Below are 24,466 nucleotides of genomic sequence, written 5' to 3'. Positions count from 1 at the left end.
TCTCTTTTAAACATTTGGTAGAACCATCCATTGAAACCATCTGGGCCTAGAGATTTATATTTCAGGCTTTTTAAAAACTGTAAATTCAATCCAATCTCTTACATAGTTATCAGCCTATTCAAATTATCTGTTTCATATTGGATGAGTTTTAGTAATGGTTCTTTTTAATGAATTAGTCCTTTTCACCTAAACTGTCAAATTTATGTGTGTAGAGTTGTTTGCAATATTCCCTTCTTATCCTTTTAATTTCTACAGGTGTGGTGATAGCCCTCATTTCATTCCTAATATTAGTTATTTGTGCCTTCACTCATTTTTTCTTTGTTAGTTTACCAAAAGTTTGTCAATCTATTGATCTTTTCAAAGAACCAGATTTATTTCCCTGATTTACTCTATTGTTTCTCTGCTCTTATCTTTATTGTCATTTTCCCTCTGCTCATGTTGGGTTTATTTTTCTCATTTCTTAAGTAAGAGCTTAGATCATTAATTTGAGATCATTTCTCATCTAATATAAGCATTTAGTGCTATAAATTTGCCTCTTTGCATTACTTTAGCTGCATCCTGCACATTTTCATATGCACTATTTCCATGTTCGATTCATTTAAAAAATTTCCCTTGAGACTGTCTCTTTGACCTGTGGATTATTTCAAAGTATGTTGTTTAATTTTCAAGTCTTCAGAAATTTTTCTCTTTCTTATCTTTCAATTTTTGATTTCTAGTTTGATTCCATTTGTTAGTGAACACAGTCAGTATGATTCCAATTTTTTAAAAATTTGTTGAGGTTTGTTTTATGATCCAGAATGTAGTCAATCTTGGTAAATGTTCCATGAGCTTTCTGAAAAAATGTATATTCTTTTGTGGTTGGAATGGTCTGTAAGTATCTACTAGATCATTTTGGTTGTTGGTGGTGTTTAGTTCCACTATATTCTTGCTGGTTTTCTGCCCATTAGTTCTATCCGGTGTTAATGGGTACTGAAGTTTTCAACTATAATTGTGAATTTGTCTCTTTCTTCTTTTAGTTCAATCAGTTTTTGCTTTGCATATTTTGAAGCTCCATTGTTTTGTGCATAAACATTCAGGATTGCTATGTCTTCTTGGTAGATAGACTCCTTTATCATTATGTAATGACCCCCAACCCCTTTTCCCTGAGAAGTCTTTTCCCTGAAGTCTACTTTATTATATTGCCACTCCTTTTTTATTTTGATTGATATTTGTATGGTATATCTTTTCACCTACCTATATTATTCTTATAGACAACATATAGTTGGTTTAATTTTTTTTAATTATAAAGAGTTTAATTTTTTTCAACCTGTATGTGAAAATCTCTATCACAGTGTGAAATGCTCATAAAACAACTGTGAAACACTTTTTTTAAAGTTTTTTTTTTTTTTTTGGGCCGGCCCGGTGGCGCACTTGGTAGAGTGTGGCACTTGGGAGCACGGCGGCGCTCCCGCCGAGGGTTTGGATCCCATGTAGAGACCAGTCCACTCGCTGGTTGAGCGCGGTGCGGATGCGACACCGAGGGTTGCGATCCCGTTGCCGGTCGCGGTGCGGGCACGACACTGAGGGTTGCGATCCCATTACCGGTCACGAAAAAAGACAAAAAAGAAAAAAAAAAAAAAGTTTTTGTTTTTTTTTTGCCACTGCCTATAAAATTTGGTTTATTTGCATCCATAACTTTCCCATGAATATAAATATAGAAATTATTTTTATAAAAACTGAATGGTTCATATACATATTACATAACCAGTTTTTTTCCACTCACTGTAATATGCACATCTGTCCATCATTTTAAATTGTTGCATGGTTATCTAACCAATAACTTTCGGACACACATTATTTCTCCTTTTTTCTTCTTTGCTATTATCAGTAACTCTGCAGTTATTTTAATTTAGAAAAAAGTTTAATTTACTGGAATAACAAGTCTTTTAGGGATGATGCAAAGACTCATCATTTTAAAATCTGTATGTAAGAACCTTATTAATTGTGATACATTATATAATTTATTTTGTGGGGCACAGTGTGTTGTTTCAATACATGCATTTCTGCACAGTGATTTACTTAAGGTAGATAGCATACTTTTGTACCCATTAGGCCACCATTTCTCCTTACCCCTCCCCACCCCCATGTTCCCTCTCACCCCTGGCCTCTGGTATTCCTTATTTTACTCTCTACTTCTATAAGAGCCACTTTTCTTTTTTAGATTCCACATATGAGTGAGATCATGTGGTATTTATCTTTCTGTGCCTGACTTACTTCACTTAACATGATGGTTTGCAGTTCCATCTATGTTGCTACAAATGATAGGATATCATTTCTTTTTATGGCTGAATAGTATTCCATTATGTACATATATCATAGTTTTCTTATCCATTCATCTGTTGATTGGCAGTTACCTTGATTCCATCTATTAGATATTATGAATAGTGTTGTGATGAACATGGGAGTGCAGGTGTCTTTTTGATATATTGATTTCATTTTATTTGGGTATATTGCCAGTAGTTGTATAGCTGGGTCGTAAGGAGGATCTATTTTCAGTTCTCTTAGAAAACTCCATACTGTTTTCTACAATGGCTGTATCAATTTACATTGCCCAAAACAAGGTAGGAGGGGTCCTTTTTCTCTGTATTCTCACTAGCATTTGTTATTTTCTGTCTTGCTGATAATAGCCATTCTAACTGGGGGCAGATGATATCTCATTGTGGTTTTAATTTGCATTTCCATGATGATTAGTGATGTTGAGCATTTTTTCATGTGGTTGTTGGCCATTTATATGTCTTCTTTTGAGAAATGTCTGTTCAGGTCCTTTGCCTATTTTTAAATTGTGTTATTTGGTTTTCCTGATCTTCAGTTGTTTCAGGTCCTTATATATTCTGGATATCAGCTCCTTGTCTGATGTGTAGTTTGAAAACACTTTCTCCCATTCTGTAGTTTGTCCCTTCACTTTGTTGATAGTGTCCCTTGCTGTGCAGAAGCTTTGAAGTTTGACATAGTCCCTTTTGCATATTTTTGCTTTAGTTGCCTGTGCATTTGTACTCTTGCTCAAAAAAACACTTCCATTTCATATAGCATTTCCCCTATGTTTTCTTCTAGTAATTACATGGTGTAGGGTCTTAAACTTAAGTCTTTAATCCATTTTGAGTTGATGTTTCTGTATGGTGAGGGATGGGGTTTAGTTTCAATCTTCCTCATGTAGATATCAAGTTTTCCCAGCACCATTTGTTGAAAAGGCTGTCCTTTCCCTCCTGTATATTTTTGACACATTTGTTCAAAATCAGTTGGCCGTAAGTGTGTGGGTTTGTTTTTGGGCTTCTATTCTGTTCCATTGGTCTATTTGTCTGTTTTTATGCCAGTACCATGCTGTTTGGGTTACTATAGCTTTATAGTATATTTTGAAGTCAGGAAGCATGACGCCTCCAACTTTGTTCTTTTCATTCAAGATCACTTTAGCTATATGGGGTCTTTTGTGGTTTCATACAAAATTTTAGGATCATTTTTTTCTATTACTGTGAAGAATGTCATTGGTATTTTGATAGGGACTGCATTGAATGTGTAGATTGCTTTATGTGATTTGGACATTTTCATGACGTTTATTCTTCCAACCCATGAGCATGGAATATCTTTGCATTTATTTGCCTTCTCTTCCATTTTTTTCACACTTCATTGTTTTAATTGTAGAGGTCTTTCATCTCCTTGGTTAAATTTACTCCTATGTATTTCATTTTGGGGGTGACTATTGCAAATGGGATTACTTTCTTGATTTCTACTTCAGCTATTTTGTTATTGGTGTATAGAAAGGCTGTTGGTTTTTGAATGCTGCTTTTGTGTCCTGCCTCTGCACTGAATTCATTTATTAGTTCTAGTAATTTTTTGGTGGAGTCTTTAGGGTTTTCTATGTATACGATCATGTCATCTGCAAAAAGGGATAGTTTGACTTCCTCATTTCTGATTTGGATGCCCATTATTGCTTTCTCTTGCTTTATTGCACAGGCTAGAACTTCCAATACTATGTTGAATAAGAGTGGGAAAATGGGCATTCTTGTCTTGTTCCAGATCTTAAAGGAAAAGCCTCCAATTTTTGTCCATTCAGCATGATATCAGCTGTGGATTTGTCTTACATGGCCTTTATTGTGTTTAGGTACATTCTTTCTACACCTAGTTTGTTGAATGTTTTTTATCATGAGGGGGTGTTGGATTTTATCAAATGCTTTTTTCCGCATTTATTGAAACAATCACATGTTCTTTTTTCTTCATTCTGTTGATGTGCAGATTGTATTGCATATGTCGAACCATCTTTGCATCCCTGGGATGAATCCCACTTGATCATGGTGAATGATCTTTTTAATGTGTTATTGGATTCTGTTTGGTATTATTTTATTGAGGATCTTCACATCTGTGTTTATTGGGAATATTGGTCTGTAGTTTTCTTTTGTGGTTGTATCTTTTTCCAGTTTTGGTACAAGGTTAATGTTGGCCTCATGGAATGAGTTTAGAAGTATTCTCTCCTCTTCAACTTTCTGGAAGAATTTGAGAAGAATTGATATTAGTTCTTCTTCAAATGCTTGGTAGAATTCAGCAGTGAAGCCATCTGATCCTGGGGTTTTCTTTGTTAGAGACGTCTTATTACTGCTTCAATCTCATTACTCATTATTGGTCTGTTTAGACTTTCTAATTCTTCATGATTCAACGCTGGTAAATTGTATGTGTCCAGGAATTTATCCACTTCTTTGAGGTTTTCCAGTTTGTTCTCAAATACTTGTTCATAGTAGTCTCTTATGATCATTTGCTTTTCTCTGGTATCAGTTGTAATGTCTCCTTTTTCTTTTCCTGATCTCACTTATTTGAGTCTTCTCTCTTTTTCTTTGTTAGTCTACCTAAAGACATCAATTTTGATTATCTTTTTAAAAAACTAATGCTTTGTTTCATCAACTTTTTGTATGGTTTTTAAATTTCTAATTCATTTATTTCTGCTCTGATCTTTGTTATTTCTCTCCTTCCATTGATTTTGGGTTTGGCTTATTCTTGTTTGTCTAGTTCCTTGAGGTGTAATTTTAGGTTGCTTATTTGAAGTTGTTCTTTTTTGATGTAGGCATTTGTTGCTATAAACTTCCCTCTTACAACTGCTTTTGTCATATCCCATAGGTTCCAGTATGTTGTATTTTCATTTTCATTTATCCCCATAAATTTTTTAATTTCCTTTTTGATTTCTTCTTTGACCCATGATGTTTAATTTCCATGTACTTATACAGTGTCTAGTGTCCCTTTTGTTGTTCATTTCTAGTTTTATTCCATTGTGGCTGGACAAGGTAATTGATACAATTTCAATTTTTTCAAATTTGTTGATACTTGTTTTATAACCTAACATATAATCTATTATGAAGAATGTTCCTTGTGCTGCTGAGAAGAATGTGTATTCTTCAGCTGTTGGATAAAATGTTTTATATATGTCCACTAAAGTCAGTCCATAGGCTGATTTTAAGTCCAGTCAGCCTAGAATAGAGGTTAATTCTGATGTTTCCTGGTTAATTTTCTGTCTGGATGATCCGTTCTTTGCTAAAACTGGGGTGTTAAAGTCGCCAACTATTATCGTATTGGAGTCTATTTCTCTCATTAGGTCTAATAGTAATCGCTTTATACAACTGGGTGCTCCAGAATCAGGTGAGTATATATGTAGAATTGTTATATCCTTTTGTTGAATTGATCCCTTTATCATTATATAATGATCTTGCTTATCTCTTTTTACTTGCTTTTCCTTGAAGTCTATTTTATCTTATATATCTGTTCCTGCTCTTTTTCAGTGTCCATTTATGTGAAATATCTTTTTCCATCCCTTCACTTTCATTTGGTGGGTGTCTTTATAGGTGAAGTGAGTTTCTTGTATGCAGCATATTATTGGTTCTTGTTTTATAATCTATTGTGCCACTCTGTGTCTTTTAATTGGGGCACTTAATCCATTTACATTTAGAGTTATTACTGATATATAGGGACTTCTTACTGCCATTTTGTTATTTTTCTCTTGTTGTTTTGTTGATCTTTTTTCCCCTTTTTCTGATCTTACTGTTTTCCTTTGTGATTGAGTGATTTCCTCTAGCAGTATATTTTGATTTCTTGCTATTTATTTTGAGGTTGTCTCTTATAAGTTTGTGTTATGGTTACCATGAGGATTACAAAAAAACATGTTATAGCCATAAGCAATTAGTTTAGATTAATAACAACTTAACTTTGATATCTAAGAAAAAACAAAAACAAAGCCAACTCTACACTTTGGTGTTATTCCCCCCCACTTTTGGAATTTTTGTTGTTTCAAGTTACATTTTTTAATATTGCCTATCTCTTATACTGTTGCTGTATATGTTATCATCTTGTTAGATTTGTCCTTTAGTCTTCATACTAAGGATGTAAGCAGTTTATTCACCAACTTTACAACATCAGAGTGTTCTGATGTTGTCTGTGAACTTACTTTACTAATGAGTTATGTACCTTCAGATGTTTCTTTGCTGCTCCTTAACATCATCTTCTTTCAGAGTGAAGAACTCCCTTTAGCATTTCTTGTAAAGCAGTTCTTGCATTGATGAATTCTCTTAGCATTTGTTTGTCTGGGAAAGACTTTATTTCTTCATATTTGAAGTTTAGTTTTGCTGGGTACAGAATTCTTGGCTGACAGTCTTTTTCCTTGAGCACTGTGAACATATCATCCCATTCTCTTCTGGCCTGTAGGGTTACTACTGAGAAGTCTGCTGAGAGATGTACTGGGGCTCCATTAAATGTTATGTGTTTCTTTTCTCTTGCTGCTTTCAGTATTCTTTCTTTGTATTTGGTTTTCGATAATGTGATTATGATGTGCCTTGGGGTGTTCCTCCTTGGATTGAATTTGATTGGTGAGCTCTGAGCTTCCTGTACCTGGATGCTGTCATCTTTCTTCATACTTGGGAATTTTTTGCCATTATTTCCTTGAATATGCTTTCTACATCTCTCCTTTTTTCTCTTGTATGCCAGTTATGTGAAGATTATTTCTCTCAAGAGAGTCTCATATTTGCCGTATTTCTTTTTTCTTACCCTTTTTTCAATTTGCTCCTCTGTATTGATAATTTCATGTGTTTTATCTTGATTGATAAAACTCATGAAAGCTCATTGATTCTTTACTTAGTTTGATTAAGTCTGCTGTTGGAGATTTCAGATAATGCATTCTTTATTTCGAGAATTTTAAAAAATTGATTCAACTCCTTTGTCAAGCTTCTCCTTCTGCTTCTGGATTGTTTTCCAGGTATTACTTCATTTTCTTTCTGTATTTCTTATGACTCCCTGAATGTCCTTAAGAAGGTTATTCTGAATTCTCGGCCAAACATTTCATAAATCTGCAGCTCCTCAGGATCCATTGCTGGTGCTTTGTTTCCTTTGATGATGTCATATTTCTCTGTTCTTTCTCTATCTTTGTGTCTCTATGTAGAGACCTGTTGCATTCTAGGAAACTGCTACCTCTTCTAGGTTTTATAGGTATTTCTAGGTGGTGTTAGACTTTTAGTGATTAATATCAGAGATTAGTTTCAGATTTGCCAGGTTTTTTCCCATTCTGTGGTGGGTTATATTAGCTCACACCACCACATAAACTCTGTACTAGAACTAATTTTTTTTCCTTTGGTTAATTCCGAAATTGGGGGAACTTCCTGTGGGGACTAGCACTGAAGCCCTGTGGTTGAGCTAAATTGCTGCTTTGTTGCTGATTCTCTGGAAAAGGCTTTTGTGCAAATCAGATATTAATTGTTGGCCTTTTAATCACTTCCAGGTGTTGTGAGGTTAGACACACTAGAGCTGTGTAGAAATTCTGCCCTGGGGCTGAGTCTTTGCAGCAAACTGCACTTCCTACAGTTCTATTGCCCTCACCAGTCTCTGCTGAGTGGGCCTGTGCTGATGGGAGTGCAGATCAGCTGCCCACACTGTGCCCCAAGTTTCCCCCAGCAGGCCAGCCTCCCTCCAACCCCCGCACTCCAAATGTTCCTGGGAGTCAGGCCATGACCAGATCCCTTACGATGACTCACCGGCCTCTGGGTGGCTCCTTTCTTTTGTTGACAGTGGCCCCTCATTCCTATTTGGGTTCATGGGAACCCTGTCAGTGATCTTGCTGTCCTGGGGCTGGTATAGTATGCTCAGGGGCCCTCTTCTCCCCTGCAGACTCCAAGCAGCTTTATGCAAAGGGCTCGGCAATGGCTTTTGACAGCTCCATGTGTTTGTCCATCCATGTGCCACAACTTCTTCCAGCCCCTCACCTGGCTGGCCCTGAAGTGGCCAGGGCTCTAAATGGTTGGAGCAATCCCTTATCCCTCTTGCTGCAGCTTTTCCTACCTTCATGAACTTCATGAGTCTTTCCTCCTCTTCCCCTGAGCTCTAGTGGTCCCAGGTTGGCAATCTTTGCTTTTAAATAGTTATAAGTTGATTGGTTGTTGAGGAGAGTGATGCTGGTGACCATCTATTGCACCATCTTGATGACATCCCTTCTTTTTACTTTTTTAGTGTGACTACTAGGAAATTTTAACTTACATATGGGTTCAGATTTGTGGCTTATTATATTTCTGTTGAACAGTACTATTTCATTTTTTTATTTTTATTTTTTTATTTTTCTGACAGTGCTATTTTAAAACCTGCATTTTGTGAAAGAATATTGTGCTATGAAGCTGCCCATACTGCAGTTAATGACATTAACAGGTGGAAAGATTTTGCATGCCCGATGAAATGAAAAATTATTCCATACATTTCTATTTTCTTTCCAGACTAAATCTGTGATTTAGTGATAAATCATACAAATATCTTGAAATACATGTTATATTATCTGCTTTCAAGGACAGCCATTTATGTGATTATGACTTCTTTTCCCATAGGGGAGGGAACATGAAAGAGAATTGCAATAAAAATGTCCACTCACTATAAAGTTTAAATAATAAATATTTTAGAATACCACTAAAGCATGATAAATTAATGTGCATGCATCATTTTAGCATAAATTTACAAAATGTAAGTGCGACTAGCCATAAGCTCTTACTGAACAGGTGTGTTTTGTTATTGCTGCTGTTTAATTAGGTCTCTCAAGTGTCTTTTCATCTACAGCAGTCCCCTTGCTGCTACTTCACCTTCTTCTTTTTTTCATGACATTGACTTTTTGAAGATTCCAGGTCAATACCTTGTTAAATGCCCTACATGGTGTTCTTTAACTTGTCCCACTGTTCACTGAATTCCTGGAAACTGAAGATCAGGCCTAGAGAAGCTTCTTATGCTCAGACCACACGTTTTTTTTTCTTTTTTTTTTTTTTTCCTTTTTGTATTTTTTTACTGACCGGTAATGGGATCGCAACCCTCGGTGTTGCGCCTGCCCCGCGCTCAGCCAGTGAGCGGGAACCGGTCTCCACACGGGATCCGAACCCTCAGCGGGAGCGCTGCCACGCTCTCAAGCGGCGCACTCTCCAGTGCGCCACCGGGCCGGCCCTCAGACCACACATTTTGTAAGAATACTTCACAGACGATGTTGTATACTTAATATTGCATCATAGTTGGAAGTATATATATCAAGTTTTTCTATGATTCATGATGCTGAGTTTGATCACTTGCTTAAGGGTGGTGATTGCCAGATTTCTTCCTTGCAAAGGTATATGTTGCCATTTGCAATTAATAATCTGCAGGATGATACCATGTAACTTTTTGCTTACTTAATAACTGTTCACCTAATGGCTGTAATATCTATTGCCAATCCTTGCTTAAACAAATTATTTCGTTAGTAGTTGCAAAATGGTGATTCTTAAATTCTCTAATTCCTTTTAGCTAGCACTCTTCTATAAAAAATCACCTTTTTCATCTCTTGCAGCAGCCATTGAAACCACAATGTCTCAAGGAGCGAGAAAGAGAGACCCCAGAGGCCAGGCAAAGCAGTGCACGAGCCCTGATATCGACACACAGCTCCGGGCTGAAAAGCAGACTAGGGAAGAAGAGCAACAAGGAGAAAAAGGTGTAGATGGGGCTGCAGATGACCTCAAAAAGAAGAAAGCTCTAGAACCAGATGAGAGAGAAGACGAAGAAGATGACCACCAGCAGAAGTGCAAAAGTGTGGAAGCGCTCATGGACATGGAGAACCATGCCAACTGGGTGGCACAGACAACCCAAAAGGTCACACGGTTGGATCTGGATGGGCCAAAAGAGCTTTCAAGGAGAGAGTGAGGAAAAATCAAGAAGCAGAAAGCAAAGGAACGTTACATGAAAATGCGTTTATCTGGGAAGACACAGCAAGCCAAGGCCGGCCTTGCCTGGCTGGCTATCATCTAGAAAATCTAGAAACAGCTGGCAAAATTAGAAAAAGAAAGAAGAGAGGAAAGCAAAATACAATGCAACTTCATGAGGAAAATGAATGCAGTCGCTCTCCTTGAATAAGTAAGTGCAGCCTGCGGGAGGAGATGCCAGAGAACCGGGCTGCACCGCCAGGACCTCTGCTATGTCTCATCTACTCTGGGCCCTGGTGCCACTGCACAGCCCCTCAGGGCCAGGAGCCCTCTGCTGCCAGCGGCTTCTTCTTCGTCTTGCCACAGAAATCATTTGGGGGGTGTTCGGGGGTTCTTGGGGGGAGGGTAGCTACTATCTTGGAGACAGAAAGATGCGGGACAGCATTTCACATGTAACCATTTGAATGTTTTTGCTATTTTTAGAATTCAGAGCCCTCGGTGGTAGTGGTGGTGGTTGGTTGCCTGGGAGGTGCAGTAAGAAGAGTTTCCATTCGTCTGGTAGGTTGCATGTTAGTGAGCAGTTGTGCCAGGGGGCAGCTGCTGACCATTTTGTGACAACCAGCCCCAGTCTGTGTTGCCTGGGTGCTCACTCAGAGAGGGCCTGTCTCTGAGAGCCCATGCTCCGGGTCTGTGAGCATCGTGACCTGTCCTTGACCAGTCCCCTCCAACTGAGGCTTCTCTGCTCTGCTCTTCCCTGCCCCATTCCCACCCACCTGGCCAAGGCCAGTGCCCATTTTTAATCCTACCCATTGATCATTTCAAGAAACCTCTGTTTATTGTGCAGCACCCAGGCAAAACATGCTCCACAAACTCAACTTGTATATTTGGCCACTTGACATTACCATTAAAAAAAAAAAAAAAAGCCTTTTTCTTTTTTTTCTCTTTTTATTAACATAAATTCAGAGGTTGTTATTTATGCAATACTTTACAACTAATCACAGTCATCATTCATTTTGATGCTTGAATTATTCCAAATTTGGTCAGTGACCTTTAGACATGCCCCACCATTCCTGGAGCACTTCCTTGTTTTCTGGCACAATAAAATGTCCTAGGATACCCTGTACTTTCTCTGCCCCAGATTAGGCCTCCTTTAGTGAAGAAAGATTTAGAAGCCAGGATCTGGACACTTGGAGTGCTCACTGCAACTAGGTCTCTCAATAAACAGCTGTTTTGGGGTTTTGTTTTAATTGAGATACCATTCACATAAAATTCATATGTTCAAAATGTACAATTCAAAATGCAAATCAAAACCACAATGAGATCCACTTTATACCCATTAGGATGGCTATCATAAACAATAACAACAACAGAAAATAACAAGTGTTGATGAGGAGCTGGAGAAATTGGAACCCTTGTGCACTGTTGGTGGGAATGTAAAATGGTATAGCCACTATGGAAAACAGTATGGTCACTTCTCAAAAAAATTGAAAATAAAATTACAGTATGATCCAACAATTTCACTTCTGGCATATACCCAAAATAATTGAAAGCAAAGACTTAAATTGATATTTGTACATCCATGTTCTTAGTGGCATTATTCACAATAGCCAAAAGGTGGAAGCAACCCAAGTATTCATTAATGGATGAGTGGGTAAACAAAATGTGGTATGTCCATACAATGGAATGTTACTCAGCCTTAAAAAGGAAGAAAATGCTGACACGTGCTACAACATGGATGAACTTTGAAGACATTATGCTAAGTAAAACAAGGCAGCCACAAAAGGACAAATTCCACTTACATGAGCCACCTAGAATAGTCAAATTCATAGAGACAGAAAGTAGAATGGTGGCTGCCAGGGGTTGGAGGAAGAGAGGGATGGGGAGTTACTATTTAGTGATGTAATGGATTTGTCCCCCCAAAATTCACTGAAGCTTGAATTGTGTCCCCCAAGTTTTATGTATTAGAAACTTGGCCCCCACTGTGACTGTTAAGAAGGTGGGAAATCCTATTATGGTAACTGAAAGGTGGAGCCTTGAAGAAGTGATTAGATTTTAAGACCAAGCAATAGTGAATGGATTAATAATGGTGGTCAGGGGCATGGTTCTGAGGGATTTAAAAGGGGAGCATGAAGAATCTGTCCCTCTCTCTTGCTCTCTCTGCTCTACCATTTTTGCAATGTGAGGCCCTCAAAGGAAAGTCACCCCCAAAGGAAATCTTCACCAGATATGTTCCCTGGACTTTGGACTTCCTAGCCTCTGAAACTGTAAGCAATAAATTTTGTTTTCTTTATAAATCACCCAATTTCAGTTATTTTGTCATAAGCAACAGAAACAGACTAATACAAGTGGGTATAGAATTTCACTTTGAGAAGATGAAAAAGTTCTGGAGATGGCTGGTGATGATGGTTGTACAACAATGTGAGTGTATTTACTGCCACTGAGGTACACACTTTAGTTAAAATGGTAAATTTTATGTTATGAATATTTTACCACAATTAAAATTTTTTTCCGCAGTGATTAGTATGTTCACAGGATTGTATAACCATCATTGCTATCTAATTTTAGAATGTTTTCATTTTCCTCTCCAAAGAAACCCAATGCACAATTAGCAACCATTCGCCATTCCCTCCTCCCCCAGCCTCTGGCAACCACTAATCTACTTTCTGTCTCTATGTATTTGCCTTTTCTGAACATTCCATATATATATGAAATTATAAAATATGTGGCCCTTGTGCCTTCCACTCAGCATAATGATTTCAAGGATCATCCATGTTATTCCATGTATCAGTACTTGATTTCTTTTCATGGCCAAATAGTATTCCATTGTATAGATATACCACATTTTGTTTATTCATTAGTTCATTATTTGGGTTGTTTTCATGTTTCAACTATTACGAATTATGCTGCTATGAACATTAGAGTACACAATTTTGTGTGAACAAATGTTTACAATTTTCTTGGGTATATACTTAAGAGTAGAATTGCTAGGTTATGTAGTAACTCTATGTTTAACTTTTCAAGGACCTGCCAAACTGTTTTCCATAGTGGCTGCACCATATTACATTCTCACCAACATATGAGGGCTTCAGGTGAACAGTTTTTGAATGTTGTTATTTTCTAAACTTCCGAAAAGTTTTATAATGTGGTTTAAATTACATAGGTTTTGCTTTTGCCTTGGAAATCTGTAGTAAAATAAGCTGGGAATGTTACACACATGAAAAATGAACTATTTTAATAATAAAATAGATAGCACACCATTTGTTATCTATAATCCTGATTATTTTTCCTGTGGCCTCCTGACTATTTGCCTGACAGGTAGGGATGCAATGATTCTCAGACATATCTGGCATGTTGGGCCAGACGGAGTGATATAGGGCTCAGCACCATTTCCACCACTCCTCCACAATGCAGAGCAGCAGGAACTACATTTTGCCGAATGCTCCCCTGCCAGGTTGGTATTTGCCTTGGGAGGAACTTGGGGGGAACTTGGAAGGCAGAATGGAAGGGGAATCTGTTATTCTCCAGGGGCGGTGACAGCCAAATGCTGATCAGATGTAAGATTCTCCGAGACCTTCCAGCAAGCTCTTAGGAGCCATCTATTCAGGCTGACATCCTCAGCGTCCACTTCTACTTTCGCACCAGATGCCCTGCGCTCCAGTTCCTTCATTTTGCCAACAACCTTGTAAGCCCCTGATGCTGTGTATATATATTAAACCCTCCGCACTCAGAACAGAGTGGCTTGTGTTTTTCCTAACAGACTCAGAATACACATGTATATGGGGGATGGGAGTAGGCATATTTAAAATACAATGAAAACTGGCCTGTCTAGAAGCAGACTTTCTTCACTACCAGCCAGTTTCTGTTTTGGAGCCAAACTGGAGTTCGCCCTTGCCATCCTTAATTTATCATGAGCATTAAAAAAAGAAAGAAAGAATCTGGGTGGGAGGGGGGAGAGGGAGGAGGGAGGGAGGTTTTGGTGATGGGACACAATAACTAACTACGTTGTATATTGACAAAATAAAAATAAAAATAAAATAAAATAAAAAAAAGAAAGAAAGAAAGAAAAGTTTAATGAAAAACTCATTATAAATACATTTAATGATAGAATAATAATCCACCAAACAGATATCCCATAATTTAATGAATTAGTCCCATAAATGTTAGCATTTAGGTTTTTTAAAAATTATTTTAGCTATTATAAATGATCCTGAAAAGAGCGACTTTTTTTTTTTTTTTTTTGTCTTTTTCCATGTCCAGCAATGGATCGCAACCCTCAGTGCTGCCCCCGTACCGGACCGGGGACCGGCAACGGGATTGCAACCCTCAGCGTTGCCCCCGCGCCTCGCTCAGCCAGTGAGCGGGAACCGGTCTGCATGTGGGATCCGAACCCTTGGGCGGGAGCGCCGCCGCGCTTCCCAAGCGGCGCACTATAGCAGTGCGCCACCGGGCCGGCCCAAGAGCGACTTTTAAAATTATTTCCTTTAGATGGTGCTGTGGGTCAAATGTGTCTCTCAAAAGTTCATGTATTTGAAACTTGATCCCCATTGTAACAGTATTAAGAGGGTGGGAAATCCGATTATGGTATCTTAAAGTGAGGCCTTTAAGAGGTGATTGGATTGTGAGGACTATGTCATTGTGAACGGATTGGTCCATTCATGGAGTAATGGGTTGATGGTTTAATGAGCTGTCATGGGTGTGGCTCTGATGGCTTTATAGGAGGAGCAAGTGAGAAGGTCAGCTCTCTTGCTCTTGCAGTTCTCGCCATGTGACACCCTGCCTCCTGTAGAGAGTCACCACCAAGAAGAAGGCCCTCGCCAGTTGTGTCCCCTGGACCGTGGAATTCCCAACCTCCAAAACTTAAAGAGATAAATTTCATTTCTTTGTAAATTACCCAGTTTCAGGTTTTCTAAGTAACAGAAAACTGACTTACACAGATGGGGTCCAAAAAGTGATAATTCTGGTTCAAAAATATAAACATATTAAAGATTATCAATACACATGTTTAGATTGGTTCCCCAAATGTAGCAATTTATATATCCACCATACTGAACAAGAATTTGTCTGGCCTCTCCACGACTGCCATCAAATACTGTCATTTAACAATAATATTTGCTAATATGATAGGTATGATTTAGGTTTAAAAATTCGGGTTTACTTTTCATTCACTTGTTGATTAACTATTTCTTTTCTCCCCTTCCTTCCTTTCCTTTCTAACTTCATTCCCTTTCCTTCCTTCCTTCCTTTTTCTCTTTTTTCTTTCCTTCCTTCCTTTTTTGTCCTCCCTCCCCCTTCCCTTCCATCCTTTCTCCCTTTCCAGAATTCAGATCCTTGGCCTACAAATCTGTCAAATGTTATGTTTTTGTAAATTCCCCCAACTTCATGTTGCCTATAACTTTGTGTATATTTTATTATATATTTTTACATTTGCATGTAGCAAAAAACCTATTTCTTCAGTTGGTTAGTGTGTGGTGCTGATAACACTAAGGTCCAGGGTTTGATCCCTGTACCAGCCAACTAAAAAAAAAAAAAAAAAAAAACTATTTCTTTAGCATTCCTAACATTGTTTTTAATCTTTGAAAGTTTATTTGCCACTCAGAAATCTGACAAATTATTAACCTCTTGCTATGGGTTGGATGTGTCCCCAAAAAGTTCATGTATTGGAAACTTGATCCCCATTGTAGAAGTATTAGTAGGGTGGGAAATCTGATTACAGTATTTGAAAGGGGGGGCCTTTAAAAGAGATGGTTGGATCATGAGGACTATGTCCTCCTGAATGGATTAATCCATTCATGGAGTAATGGGTTAATGGTTTAATGGGTTATCATGGGCATAGACTGGTGACTTCGTAAGACCTTGTGGTCATAAGGCTGCACTATAACCAGCTGAGCTAACTGGCCAGCCCTCTGCGACTTTATATGAAGAGCACATGAAAACACTCCTGCCATTCCTGCCATGTGATACCCTGCATTGCCAGGCCCTTACTAGATGTGTCCCCTGGACCATATACTTCTCAGCCTCCAAAACCATAAGAAATAAATTTAATTTTTTTGTAAATTACCCAGTTTCAGTTATTCTGTTAGGAGCAACTGAAAACAGAGTAATACACCTCTATTTTCTATTGATTTAGAATTTATGGCTTAATTTTATACATTAACTTGACTTACCTAAACTTTTTTTTTTTTTTTTTTTTTTGGTATATACTAAAAGATCTAACTTAATTTTCCTTCAAAATAGTTTCTTGAGCACTCTTTGGACAAAGTCTACCTTCATGTAATTATATTTATAGATCTTTACTGCAGCTCTTTTTAATAACTAAAACATGCTTGTTGAAAAAGTTCAAAACCCAGAAATACATAATGTGAAAAGTAAAGAATCCCATCCCTTAGAGATAATTTAAAAATGATGATTTAATACATTTTTAAACCTTTAGCTTTTTTAAATTGAGGTATGTTTTCAAAAATAATATACATAGATTTTAAGTGTACAGTGTGATGAGTTTTGATAAATATACCCCACCCAAAGAAGATATAAAACATTTCTACACCCAGAAAGTTCCCCTTGCTCCTTTCCAGTCAAGCCCCATTCCCCCCAAAGCAAAAACTATTCTAATTTTAATCATTATAGTTTAGTCTCAACTGTCCTTGAACTTCATATGAATGGGATCATAAGTACAAACTCATCTGTGTCTGGTTTCTTTCACTCAACATAAAGCTTTTGAGACTCATCCATGTCATTCTATGCATTAGCAGTTTGTTCCTATTTATTGCTGGATAGTATTCCATCATATGGATAAACCATAATTTATTTATCTATTCACATATTAATGGACATTAGGGTTCTTTCCAGTTTGGGGCTATGTTAAACAAATCTGCTAAGAACATACACACTTTTCTGTGGATCTTTCTAGGAGTGGAATTACTTGGTCGTAGGATACGTGCAACTTTAACTTCATGAGAAACTGACACAATTTTCCAAAAGCAGCTGTACCATTTAACCACCCACCAATAGTATTGAACAGCTGCTCTACATCCTTTGTAACACTTTGTATTATTTTTTCTGCATGTGAAGATAATTTTAATAGTTTTTAAAATTTTGGCATAATCACAAATTTAGAGAAAGTTGTAAGTTCAATACGAAGAACTTTCTTTACTGAACCATTGTAGGTAAGTTGCCAACCTGATGCCCCATTTCCCCCTAATCTTTTGTGTGTATTGCATACAAACAAGGACATTTTCCTACATAACCACAATATAACCATCAAAATTAGGAAATTATCATTGGTGCACACAACCACCTATCCTCAGACCCTATACAGGCTTTAACAATTATCCCAATAATGTTCTTTCCGGTAAAAGAATACAGTTCAAAAATTATATGTTGCATTTAGTTGTCAAATCTCTTTAGTTGCCATCAAACTGAACTTTTCTCAGATTTCCTAGACTTTGGTTGATTAAGCTGTGTGTAGACAAATTTACTAGGGGGAACTGTTCCCTAAAAATTCCAGTTCACTTACATATGAAGGTAGTCTGGCTATTTCCTACCAGTTTCCATCATTTCCTGCCAAGAATAATAAACATTTTCCTGCAAAGCATAGACACTAAAGGTTAGAAGTGTTTAGTGTTCTGTCAGTCACACTGGGCTGTCATGAATCTGAATAAACAAACAGAGATAACTGTGTAGATACCTTGAGAAGCAGTTAAACTCTAGAGAAATAGTTTCTTTCGGACAGTATTCCAGACCCTTTCAAAGTAGGTGAATGTCAGTTACAAAGAGACATTTATTGTAATGGAAATTACGGATTCTTGGGTCTACATTTTCAGTTACTGACACAGTTCAGGGGAGCGTATGCTTTTAGTGGATAATAATAGGCTGGAGCCAGAAAGTATGTTTTCTTTTTTTTTTTCCTTTTTGTCTTTTTTTGTGACCGGCAATGGATCGCAACCCTCAGTGTCGCGCCTGTACCGGACCGGGACCGGCAACGGGATCGCAACCCTCGGTGTTGCGCCCGCACCTCGCTCAGCCAGTGAGTGGGAACCAGTCTGTATGTGGGATCCGAACCCTCGGTGGGAGCGCCACTGCGCTCCCAAGTGGCGCACTGTAGCAGTGCGCCACCAGGCCGGCCCAATACTTTTGAAGTTTATGGGTCAGTCATATTGTAGGACATCCCCAAATTTGAGTTTGTCTAATGTTTCTACATAATTACATTCAGACTATGTATCTTTGGCAAGATTATCATAGAAGGCACATGACTTTAATTTGTCCCCTTACTGACAATGTCCACTTTGGTCACTTGAATAAGGTGGCGTTTGCAAGGTTTCTCCACTACAAAGTTCCTCTCATCCCTTCGTAATTGACACTTTTGTGGGGAGATACTCTGAGATTAGGTAACTATCCCATTGCTTTCCATACTTTTAATTTGTTCATTTATCAACTTATATATGTATAAACTTGTGGTTTCCTATATTATTCAGTGGGCCATAATCTATTATTTATTTTGATACTCAAATTGTACTAAATTTGGCCCTGCAAGCTGGCTTCTTTGCCCTTTTGACATGTTCCTATCATTCTTGGAACCATCCCTTGCTTTCTGGAACAAGACTACCCAGAGTCACCTGTGCTTTTCCTGCCCAGCCCTGGAATCAGCCATTTCTCCAAGGAGCCTTAGTTTCTTTTAGTGGAGAATGGTACTTAGAAACTAAGATTTAGGCACTTGGTGTGCCCATTATTGTTGGCATATTACTGCTTCCAGGACTTCCCTCAAGACAGAACTAGGGAATATGGATGGACACACACACACCCCCCTCCATTTATGTTTATTTCTATACCTATCTACATGTATTGAAAACCACGAGTCTACACTAATACATCCAATGCCAATTAAATACCATAAGGTTCATTTTAGTTTTCCCCCTTTCCATATTCGTGGCTCTTTACTCTGACGTATGTTATCCTTATTATATTTACTTATTTGTTCAATATGCTGAATGTATCCAATCTCCCATGTTCACTGCCATCCCCTCCCCAGTGTGGTTGCCCTCCTCCCCATGGTCATTCTCTGACACTCCACTCTAGATCATCCCTCTAGCAGGACACCGTCCTCACCATGCTCAGCTTCTAAAATCTTCTTTGTGCCTCCCCTCCAGTGGACGCCCCCTCTGGCTCTGACTCCCTGTGCTGGGCCACTCTCACAAGGACACTCTTCTTACCCAGCTCTAACTCCCCAGCTTGGGCTACCTCCCATATGAACTCTGCTCTCCCAGTTCAGGCCCTGACATCTAACACTGGGCTGCCCCATGTGGACACCTGTCTCACCCTGCAGCTCATGTTCTAATACACCATGTTGGACTCACCATGGACATTACCGTACCCCTGTCTCTGCTGGAGCTTGACCAGCCATGTGAGGCTGGCTTATACAAAGTCCTTCTCACCCTACTAAGGCTCTGACACCCATGCCAACACTTCCTACCACGGGGATGCTTTCCTCACCCTGCTCAGGCTCTGATACACTGTCCTAACCCATTGTAGCTGCCTCTCCCTACCCCCATCAAGTCTCCATTATGCAACATGTTCTAACTGGCCATTTATACATCCTCTTTTGTCAAGTGTCTATCTGAGGCTTTTGCCCATTTATTATGTTTATGATATTATGTTGTTTTTCTTCACTTATTGATTTGTAGGAGTTCTTTATATATTCTGGATCCAAGTCTTTTTAAAATGTATGTATTGAGAATGTTTTCAACAATACTGTGGTTTACCTTTTATTTCTTAATAATGATGATGAGCAGAAATTTCTACTTTTTGTGAAATCCAATTTATGAGTTTTTAATTTTATGACTAGTGTTTTTGTGTCCCATCTGAAATATTTGCCTGCCCCCAATTCAGGAAGATATTCTCCTATTTTTTTAAAAAGCTTTAAACGTTTAGATTTTATGTTTAGGTATATGATCAATCACAAATTAATTTTCATATGCTCATATGCTGTGAGACAGAGGTCAAGGTTATTTTTTTCCATACCAATCTCCAGTTTTTCAACACTGTTTGTTGAAAAAGATCTTCATTTCCTGATGAATGACCTTGGATCTCTTGTCAAAAGTCAATTACCATATATTGGGGATTTATTTCTGTTCTATTGATCTGTATATCAACACAACAATACTTCATCGTTCTTAATTACCATAGCAGTATAATCAGGTAATATAAGTCCTCCAACTTTGTTCTTATTTTTCAAGATTGTTTTTGCTAAGTACATTGGATTTTTATACAAATTTTAGAATCGGCTTGTTGATTTGCTACAAAAAAAAATGCTGCTTGGTATTTGATGGAGATTATGTTGAGTCTACAGATTAAAGTGGAGAAAATTGCTACCTTAATATCAAGTTTTCTATTCCATGAGCATTATATATCTCCATTCATTTAGGTCTTTGCTAAATTTTCTTACAATGTTTTATAGTTTGCAGTATAAATGTCGTGCAGATCTTTTATCAATTTATTACCAAATATTTTGTTTTTAAATGCTATTGTAAGTGATATTTTTTAAAAGTTCATTTTAATAGTTTGTTGATAGCATATACATGAACAGTTGATTTTGTATATTGACCTTGTATTATGCAATGATCTTAAATTCACTTTCTGGTTTTAGTATTTTTTCATAGATTTTATAGATTTTCAATGTGAACAATTATAGTGTAAGCAGAAAGACAGTTTTGCTTATTCTTTTTCAATCTGTATGCCTATTTCTTTTCCTTGCCATAGCACAGTGTCTAGGACTTCCAATACAATGTCAAATAGAAGTGGTGATAGTGAACATCCTTGCTTTTTCCTGACTTCAGAGAAATATTGTTCAGTATTTCACTACTAAATACAATTTTAGGTGTATGATTTTTTTAAATTCCCTTTATCAGATTGAGGATGTTCCCTTCCTCCCCAGTTTAAGATGTTTTAATTATAAACTGATGTTCACTTTCATCAAATGCTTTTTCTGAATCTATCAACAGGATGGTATGGGTTTTTCTACTTTAATTCATTATTGTGGTGAATTTCACTGATTGCTCTTCTACTGTTAAACTGCTCTTGCCAACCTGGAACAAATCCCATTTGCTAAATTTTGTTTAGGATTACACACTGTATCATTTTAAATCTTTGAAATTTCTTGAGACTTGCTTTAAGGATTGAAGTATATTTTATTTGATAAACGTTACATGTGCACTTAAAAGCAATGTATGTTCTATGCTTTTTGGGTGTAATATTCTATAAATACTATTTAGGTAAAATTGGTGGATAGTGTTTAAATATTCTATATTTTAGTTATCTGCTTATTCTATGTTACTGAGAAAACTGTTGAATTCTTCAAATATGATCGAAGATTTGTCTATTCGTTTGTTCTGTCAATGGTTACTTTCTGTATTTGAGAGCTGTATGCTTAGGTACATAAGTATTTAGCATAGTTATTACTTCCTATTAAATTGACCCCTTTATCAATATGGAATTTCCCTCTTTACTTCTAGTAGTACTTCTTGCCTTAAAGTTTACTTTCTCTGATATTAATATAATTATATGTGCTTTCTTTGGTTAGTTGTTTGCATGATATATTTAATCCATCCTCTCACACTAAGCTTATGTGTTTTGTTTTTGTGCATAGTTTGTAAGTAGCATATAATTGGATCCTTTTAAAAAAATCTCTAATAATCTATATTTTTTGAGCAACTGTTTTGTTCCTTTATATTTACTCTAATTATGGAATTATTAACTTGGGGTAAGTCTACCACCTTGCTATATGTTTTCTAATTTTCCCATTTGTTATTTTTTTCCTCCCTTCATGCCTTTTTATTAATCAAGTTTTTTAATATTATGATTTATCTTTTTTGTTTTCCATCTTTTAGCAGTTAATCCTAGAATTTACAAAATGTGCTCATAACTCATTACAATGTAATTGTCACCATCACAAATAATGCAAGAATCTAACAACCATTTATCTCCATTTACTCACACGAACATATTTTTGTTGCTTTTATATATTTTATTTCCTACCTATGTTGTAAACTCCACAGATATTTATTATGATGGTTGTTTTGATAGTAAATAGTCTTTTATATTTACTCAGTATGATGACATGAGATCGTTTTCCTTCAACCTGAATAAATTACTTCAGGATTTCTTACACGGTAGTGTGCTAGGGATACAGCTTCACGGTTCTTACTTATCTGAGGACTTTTTTTCACTTTCATATTCGAAATCAGTTTCGTTTGTTTTAGTAGAGAATTCTAGGTTGAGAGCATTTTTCTTTTGTCTTCCTTTCAGCATTTTAAAGATGTTATTCCATTGTCTTCCATCATCCATAGATTTTTCCAACTATCATCTATTGTTGTTTCCCAAGAGATATAGTATCTTTTTTCCTCTGGCTACTTTTAAGATTTTCTTTTTATCTTAGGGTTTCAGAAGTTTGATTGTGCTATGTTTAGGTGTGGTTTTATTATCCTGCTTGGAATTTGTGAGGCTTTTTGAATCTGTAAACTTTATCATTCACTAGATTAGGAAAATTCTCAGCCATTATTCTTTAAATATTACTTACGTCCTGTCTCTCCTCTTCTTCTGGAACCCTAATTATATGTATGTTAGACCTTTTGTCTGTGCCCCACATCTCTCTCTTACTCAGTTCTTTTACTGTTATTATTATTTTTCTTTGCTCAGTTTAAATATTTTCTATGACTGTCTTTGAATCTTGACTGACACTGTAATCATTCAAATAGTTCTCAATTTCAGATATTTCAACTTGCATTTCTAGAATGTCCATTTGGTTCCTATTCACAGACTACAATTCTCTGCTGAAGTACTCTATCTTTTCATTCATTTTGTCTCTAACTTTCCTCTAATTAAAAAAAAATTAATTGACATGTACTAATTGTACATATTTATGGAGTTAATTTTCCTTACTCCTTAACATACTAATTACAGTTATTTTGAAGCCCTTGCTTACTAACTCTAAATCTGGATCATCTCTGGGTCTGCTTCTTTTACTTTTTTATCTCATGATGATTGTTTTGTTTTTTGTATTTTTTTCTTTGCATGTCCAGTGATTTTTTTTTTTTTTTGGTCTGCTGAATATAGTGGTTAACACAGTGAAGGAGCTCTAGGTTATACTCTTTCAGGTGTTGAATCTTGTTCTGGCAGCACATTTCTATTTAAATTTAGCTCTAACTCCTATTGTGTAACTCTAGGTGCCCATAGTCCTTAATCCCAGAATGTGGGCTTTCTGGAGCATCCATGAGTCCCTGGACATGCATGAGGGTTTAGACATTTTACAAGTTAGGCTAAGCCTAACTTCTCACATATCCCCATTATTGTGCAACGTCTGAAATCTCTGTTCAGCTCTCAGCCTCCCAAAACTCTTCTCTTCTAGACCTCCTGGAGTCTTGCCCTGTACATACAGACCTTAACAGTGAGCTTAATACCTGAGGGAAATTTTTAGGCAATTTTTGAGGGGTCCTTCTCTGTAGCCGCCTCCTTTGTGTGATCTTATGCTCCAAATCCAGCTGTTTTAGAATACCTGTGCTCTGATCTCTATTTCCTCTGCTCAGAGACACTGCTGCTCTCTGCTTGGGTTCTATATCTCTGTGCTGGGATGAATATGAAGTTGACCTCATGTGCTTCCCCTTTCCGAAGGATAATAATCTTGCCATGGTTGCTGTCCAGTGCCTGCACATTGTTGTTTTACATAATTTGTATAGCTTTTATTGTTGTTTACATCAGAAAGGTGAGACCAATGCCAGCTACTCAATCATGAACAGAACTGGGAATGAAGAGATTTATTTTTTAAAGGAATACATTTAAGAAACCATTATGTTTTTCTCATCTCTAGCTGTAGGGCAAGGCTAAACATAAAGACTCTTATTACATGCTTTCACTAAAATTTAGACTCCAAATGGGAAGTTCTATACTTTTATAGGGTTCTGTCTTTTATTTTCATGCCTTCCATAAAGCATTTAATAGCTTAATAAGATATACCCAACTTAATCTTTGCTAAATTTTCTGCTATTCATATTCATATAATTGGAGTAAAACCAGAAATTTACATATTGATTTTCATACAGAAAAAAAGATGTCTAATGTCAAAGATAGAACATGGAAGTACAAGTGCTCAGATTTCCTTCATATGTTAAATTAAGAGTGAAATAGATTAGCTTTATTATCCCATTCCTTTTTAAAAATTATTTATTATTTTTTTGCATTCGAAGATGCCATTGCAGAGCAGTGGGGGGGGGGGGGGGGGGAGG

General features: G+C 37.1%; 1 pseudogene; it reads left to right on the top strand.

Annotated features, from left to right (window-relative positions):
• The first annotated feature begins 9,864 nt into the window (after positions 1-9,864).
• On the top strand, positions 9,865-10,411 carry LOC103601562 (annotated as a pseudogene).
• Positions 10,412-24,466: the final 14,055 nt, after the last annotated feature.

Source organism: Galeopterus variegatus, unplaced genomic scaffold (genome assembly GCF_000696425.1).
Source record: "Galeopterus variegatus unplaced genomic scaffold, G_variegatus-3.0.2 Scaffold3794, whole genome shotgun sequence".
Lineage (NCBI taxonomy): Eukaryota > Metazoa > Chordata > Mammalia > Dermoptera > Cynocephalidae > Galeopterus > Galeopterus variegatus.
Note: the sequence above shows the minus strand (reverse complement) of the source record. Positions and strands in the feature narration are given on the sequence as shown.